This window comes from Pteropus alecto, unplaced genomic scaffold (assembly GCF_000325575.1).
Source record: "Pteropus alecto unplaced genomic scaffold, ASM32557v1 scaffold185, whole genome shotgun sequence".
In the NCBI taxonomy this organism is placed as follows: Eukaryota; Metazoa; Chordata; class Mammalia; order Chiroptera; family Pteropodidae; genus Pteropus; species Pteropus alecto.
This window is the reverse complement of record NW_006438088.1, coordinates 1,443,188-1,450,676: the sequence shown is the minus strand read 5'-3', so window position 1 is coordinate 1,450,676 and position 7,489 is coordinate 1,443,188. Positions and strand designations below refer to the sequence as shown.

The following is a 7,489-nucleotide window of genomic DNA, read 5'->3' as shown; positions in this document are numbered from 1 at the left end:
ATATCTCAGAAGACGGTAAACAGCAACATACCCCACTGATTTATGATGAGGAAGGAAGGCAAGATTTGTAACTGTGGCACACAGTGAATATTCACTGTTATTAGCATTTAGAAGTCATGCCTTACTGTTCTTCCATATTAAATATCTGCTTTTAGCCCTTTGGGGGGAAAAACAACAATACTTTACCTTTGAAAAGGCCTGAAAATATTTACTAATTGTCTGAATAAATGTGGAGTTTTATGAATTTGAGTTTTATGTCCTGACTTAAATGGAATTGGTTCAAGTGTTCTGTTTTCCTCTCTTTCTCATCTTCATAAATACCATTCAAGGGATACAAAATCATAAAATTTACAGCTAAAGGATTTAAGAGATTACTTCATCAGTCTTTCTTTAAGACCTAGAGAGGTCACGTGCCTTTGTTAGGACACACGGTTAGTGAACGTCGTAAACATACCAAGAATTCCGGCACCTGTCTCTTGTCTAGTACTCTTTTTCATACGACACATGATTTTTACTAAATCCCTTTTACACCAGCTAGTTAGGTGCTTATAATTTGGTTTACTTTTCAACATCTATTTGACCGAACTTAAAAATCATCTGAGGCAAATTATTTAACACTACATAATTTTTTAAAATAGAAATCTATTTCTTAATGTATTAGTACAGGGTTTCAGAGCCCAGGCTGGTAGGCAGCGTTGTCATTCTCAAAGTGGCTTCCATCTCTGGGTCCATATGTCCACTCCTATTCCAGTCATCTCCCAGTCACTCTGAGCTCTGGTACTGGGACATACGAGGTGGAACTAAGTTGTATGTCTTCAGGGAGGGGGCTGGAGGGACAGCTTTCTCCAGGACAGAAGTGCTGGTGGAGGCCGCTGTTCATTTGTTGGGCCCTCCCTACTCCTGGAATGCAAACTGTCAACCTCAAACATTTTTCTTCAGATTTCATTTATAATGACCTAGAGCCAACAATCCAAAGAGCTGATGCTGGTAATAATAATAAAAAAAAAAAAGATGAGCAAAGAAGACTGGAATCAGAAGTACATTTAGCTTCTCTTTTCATGAAGATGGAGCCAGCAGTGAGGAAGGAAGCCCCTGGCCCCCACAAAGCCGAAGCCAAAGCAAAGGCTTTGAAAGCAAAGAAAGCAGCTCTGAAAGGTGTCCACAGCCACGAAAAAGAAGAAGATCCACACGGCACCGACCTTCTGACAGCCCAAGACTCCGTAGCTCTGAAGGCAGCCCAAATATTCTCGGAGAAGCACCCTGTGGAGAAACAAGCTGGACCACTCCGCCATCATCAAGTTCCCCCTGACTACCGAGTCAGCCATGGAGAAGGTAGAAGACAACAGTACACTGTGTTCATTGTGGATGTCAAGGCCAGCAAGCACCGGATCACACTGGCTGTGAACAAGCTCTGTGACATTGATGTGGCCCAGGCCAACACCTGATCAGGCCTGATGAAGAGAAAAAGGTATACTTTCGACTGGCTCTTGACTGTGATGCTTTGAATGTTGCCAACAAAATTGCGATCATCTACAGTAAATCCAGCTGGCTAATTCTAAATACAAACATTTTTGACTGTTAAAAAATGTATATTTAGCTTCATAACATTGAGAAGAATATTACTGTTCATGCAATGGCATTCTGTTAGAATATCTAAATAGGATTCTTTCTCGGGAACAATACAAAACACCATAGGTGGTCGGTAACAGGTTAGATAATGACATAAAATAGGACAGAATTGTATGGAACTAAATTACCTCTTAGATTTCCCATAACTGTAATTTCCACTGTGTTATTAGCTCTGTTACAGGTTTTTTTGTTTTTTGTTTTTTGTTTTTTACAAATAGAGGGAAAAAAATGTTCTTCAAAATCTCTAATCTAAATTGCCTCAATTCAGGCCTTTAAACATTCCAACATTTCTTTAATTCATCCTTTAAACACATTTTTTTTTTCACATTCCAACTACAGATCAAAAATACTGTTTTCAGTTCGAGATTGGTTGAGTCCATAGATGTGAAGGGCCAACTCTATAGTCAATTTTTATGTGGATTTTCGACTACACTGAAGTTGGCATTCATAACTCCCCATTGTTCAATGATCAGCTATAGTTTCAAAGTCACGGAGCTGAAGTTTAAAATTGGAAGATACTGTAGAGACCTAGTTCAACTCATCATTTTCTGCTGAGTGCACTCAGGGCAATGGTGTGACTTCTCCAAGATCACTCAATTGTGTTCAAGCTACAGCTGTAAATTCCACTTTATCCCATACCTCAGTGCATTGGGAGGTGATGCCAGGTAGAGGTGATTCTGTCAAAAGACAACAAACCCACTGACATCTCTCAAGCCAGGGACCAGTGTCCCCAGGCCTTTTGCCAGTGATGTTCTCACATTTTGACACAAAGTAAACTGAGACCTCAGATTTACTTTCTAAACACACAATGAAATTTCAGTATAACCATTTAACTCTGTAAAAGGAGAAATCATTTTGAAAAATATTTTATCCCAAGAAAAACAATACAAAGTGAAATAACACAAGCATGAAATTGAAATATTTCATATCATGGTCAGAAATCATCTTGATATGACCATGGATCTCATAGTGAAAAATGCATTTAAAAATTCAGTTGCGTTTGATTTTACGAGAATTGTAACAACTCAGTTTTTTTTTCCTTTAAATCCAGAATCACCTCCTCCTAGATCACTTTCCCACACACCCATTCTCCTGACTGGCTTGTGTTCCTCTCCCTGAGTCCCTGGTGCCCGTACGTGTCTCTGTCAAGAGACTCAGGTCACTGCACCAGCACTGTCATGTTCCTGCTTCCCTCACCAGACTGGACCCTCTCTACTCCGAGACTGCGTTTCCCACTGCATATGAGAGGGCTTACAGTGCCTGGCATATCCTAGTACCTGCTACAAGTTTTAAAGGGACTGAAATAATTCAAATCAGTTTACGAGCATCAGCATGCTTTTTGATGGATTATTGCTACATCTTGTAATATAGAAAAATAAATATGGTTTAGAGTATATGTGGATAGCAGGATAAATTTACCCTGTTGTTTTAAGGCTGGAGGTGAATTGGCCCTTCTCCCTTAAACAACAAAAAGAATATATTCTTAACTTCTGGTTAGAATTCTTATTAAAATATTATGGGATAGGTAGGATAGGATGAAGAAGGATATAGCTCAGATAGTAAAATGGAATTTCCCAATCAGTTCTGCTATAATTAATATATAATTTAAAGCTAAAAATCCAGACGTTCAATGATGTGTTCGATAACTCGTGCTGGGATCTATTTTTTCAGTAATGCTTATCTTTCCAAGGGGCATAGTTAATTTCTTCAGTATTCTGTAAATTATTACAGAAATTACAAATCTACTAGAAAATCAATATAACTAATTGTAAATTAATAGATTTCTAAGTGTGAAGGAGCATGTAATAATGTAGATGAGTTCTTTAAAGAACATGCCAGTTCCAGCATCAAGGGCTCAGGGCTCCAGCTGTTTCCTGTGACATCTTCAAGTGTAAACACATTTCTTTCTTCCCCCCAACACTCCCCCTCCATCCCCTTATTTCCCACTGATTTAGTCTGCCACTGCAGAGAATAACATTTCCATTAGCCACCTACTGTTAAATCGGGTAGTAACTATGATAAAAAAAAAAAAAAAAAAAAATTCCAACATGCAAACAAACCAATAGAGAAGCAACTGGGGTTACCATCTGTCTCAGATATTTTTTTATGGGGCCCACCAGTGTTCAAACTAAAGTGAAGTTAAATAAATTGGACCTAATAGGGAGCTCCAGAATGTGCATTTATAACAAGTATGAATCTGAATAGAGTATGTGTATAACTACATTTGATACACTGAATGAATAATCTTTACTACTATATTTGTGTGTCTATGAATTTTAGCATGGACTAGTTATTTTAATGTAAATTCCACATCATTGCCAATCAATTTGAGGCAATAATAGGCTTGTCAATAAAAAGCCCCAGTAATGATCATAATTATATTGAGGTAATCTATGAGAATATATCATGGCCTTGTTCTACCCTATGTCCTTGGATGAATGCAAAAGAAATAATGTAACTTTACATTAAGTTAGCACTTTAAAATTTACAAAGTGCTTTTGGCTTAGATTTTGGTTTTGTAGCCATAAAATTGGGGCAGATATAAATACCATTTTACAGATATGAAACAGGTTCAGAGGGATTAAAGGTCTACAGCTAGTTACTACTCAGGATGTTTTTATAGAACTAACAATCTCATGCCCTGGGATAGCTCAAAGTCAAGCTCTAGGTATACGTAATAAAGTAGGTGGCACCTGGCCCCCTGGTGAAAGGGACTGGAGAACCTGCAGATACACAGATCTCAGGCAGGAACAGCAAACACCAGCAGAGGGGCCCGGCACATTGGCCCAGACACCCCCATCTCCCACTGTGCTTTCTTCTAGCCTGCAAGGACCTGGGAGCTGGTCAGCTTGGTCCTAGTCTTTACCACTCTATAGTTAAGGAACTGCAGAGGCACCTGGAGCAGAAATATAGGATGGATATCTGTCTTCCTGGCTGGTGGGGCTGGTCAAGGATTCAAAAATTGGTTACTTCCCTTCATATCCTTGTGATATCTGGTGACTTTGTGCTTATAAAGCAGTTTCCATGTGTATAGGGGAGGAGACAAGGCAATAGAGGCTGGGGGAGGAGGGAAAATGAGTCTGCCGACTTGGCTTTAGGCAGAGAGGCCAGGCTACAGGATGCTTCTACTAGAGAGCTAACCATAGCCAACACTACCAGGTCAGCAGAGAGAACACCTTAGCATTTTTGGCTGACATTTAGGCCTAAGGAAATCTCTGTATAATCAGAGTGTGGCTACTACACTTTTAGTTCATTAGCAAGGAACACATTTACGGTATATACTGGTGTTAAAATTTTAATTTAATGCAATTTAACCAAATCGTAAAGATTGTGCACATGACTATTATTTGACATTTATGGTCTATAACCATGTATGTGCCATGTGCTTTTCAGAGCATAAACTTTATCTGAAAATTTAAAATCTAAGTTGGCTCAAAAAAAACAGTCAACTAAACCTTTTATTAACTTGAGCCCCAGATTTTATTCCAGCATTCACTATTCATGAGAAATAGACAAGTTCAATATGTATTAGCAAGCCAAACAAAACTAAAACAAAACAGATCCATGAAACCCAAAGTAAAGTTTTTGTTTGTTTGTTTGTTTGTTTTGTTTTGTTTGTTTGTTTAATTAAATTTCTAAAACTAGACCAGAGGTAAATCTAGATTTAATGCAACTTCTAGTCTTTTCAAATCTATAATTCTGGGTGATCTATAGTATTTAAAATTGCAACCTTGAAGCATTGTCATTGACTAACCATCAAGAAAGGCTATGTTTAATTTCTCATATTTATGCACAGGCAAGTAACATTTTAAACAAAAAATTGTGAAATAAAATTTTCTGATTCAATACTTCATAGGGAACAAAGTTAGTTTTATGGACTGAATGTTTATGTCTCTGCAAAATTCAGATATTGAAATCCTAATACCCAGGGGAATGGTGTTAGGGAGTAGAGACTTTAAAAGGTAATTAGGTCATAAAGATGGGGCCTTCATGAATGAGGTTAGTGCTTTATACCAATCATCACTAGAGAGCTTGCTTTCTCTCTGTCTCCACCATGTGAGGGTATAGAAAGAAGATGTCCCTCTGCAAACCAGAAGGACGGTTCTCACCAGGAACTGAATTAATGAATGGGCACCTTGACCTTGAACTTCCCAGCCTCTGAACTGTAAGAAATAGATTTCTATTGCTTTTACTACCCAGTCTATGGTATTCTGTTATAACAGCCAAAACTGATAGATACAGTTAACTTCCCCCATGTAAAATCGAGAAAATAATCTTTTTCTTAAAAAAATTCAAGAGTTTTAGTACCCAAAGACATCACCTTCTGTGTTCTGTAGGCATATTTTTTCTACCAAATTCAAATGGTTGAGTCCTGATTTTTTACAGCACAGCAGTATTTCCCATGTTTTAAAAATTCTCTCCTAAGATTTTAATGGCTGCATAAATTTAATGGATAAACAAAGACTCTATGTGCTCAACTATTTGTCCATAGTATTTTGCCTGAGAATTCTCAAACTTGCCAGTCAACCATGGATGGTTGTGCTTATCTAGATACATTCAACACATTATACCAGTTCCAAAATATTACTTTGCCCAGTTAGCACAGCTGCTTTTGCTTTTTTTTGTGAAGGTTTAATTATTTTCAAACCTAAACTAGTGTCGAGGTGAGGGAGTTGAGATTAAAAATGGAAGGTAGTGTGGAGATCTAGTCCAGGCCATCACATTCAATTGAGTGGACGCAGGTGATAACGCGAGTTCTTCAAGACCACGCAATGATTGACCAAGATAGCAAGAGATCAGGTCTCCTAATACACTTTTATTTATGCCAGCAGGTCATGATGCTCGTTTTTTATGTAAACATTTTCTATTTTTCCTTTTCTGATTCTGAAATGTAATTCGCAGGTAATATAACTTACTTACACACGTATATGTTTTTAAACCATCCTTTAAAAATTAACGTAATGAGGAAATAAAAGGTAAAATATAAAATGATATGAAAAAAATATAAGAAAATGATGACTTTACTGGTAAGATATAATAATATCAGATGCTCACATCTATATGTAGAATCACTATAAATGTGACAGCTACAAATGCAGCTGATACAATTGAGTTATATTGGCAATTTGTATACTGCTAGTGGGGTTACCCCTGTTGTGATTTTCTGAATTGGTAAACAAACCTTGGTAAAAAAAAAAAAAATGGAAAAAAGTACAACACTCCTTTGATATATATATAATACTTGAATTCCCAAGAAGTTCAGTAGCTTAAAACCATGCCAAAAATTATGCTCAAAACAGAGTTAGTTTCTGGGCACAGGTACTTATAAACTGGTTTTCACCTACATAAATGTCGAGTAGAACATTCAAAAGCTGTGAGAAACAACTCATTTGTATGGAACTCTCCTGCACGCTGAAGAAGGCATAGCATCCTTGGCATCTGCCTACTGAATGTCACATACTACCTATCATTTTGACAAGCAAAAACAGTGTCTCCATAAATTTCTAAAACTGTCTTAAGGGTTGGTATCAGAATCTCTGCTCTGAGTCATGTTCCTTCTCATTTCCGTAAGAAGAACAGAAGAACATTCTAAATAGAGACTTTTGGAGAAAAATTCCGAACTGGAATTTCCTTTGTGAGATAGTATAATCATACGTCCTCTGTTCTTTCTTATCCTTTTAAAATATGATGCGTGGTGGTGATGGTGATGCAGATAATAACAGTGACACTGGGTTGGTGTGATGAAAAGAGGACCCGATGATGCTCTTATTTCTCAAATAAAACGACATCTCCTCATTCAGCCCCACACCTCAGATACACACGTCAGCACACTTACCTTGTAATTATACTTGTGTTGCAC

General features: G+C 37.5%; 1 pseudogene; it reads left to right on the top strand.

Moving 5' to 3' along the window:
• Nucleotides 1-1,064: 1,064 nt before the first annotated feature.
• LOC102897446 lies at nt 1,065-1,445 on the top strand (annotated as a pseudogene).
• Nucleotides 1,446-7,489: the final 6,044 nt, after the last annotated feature.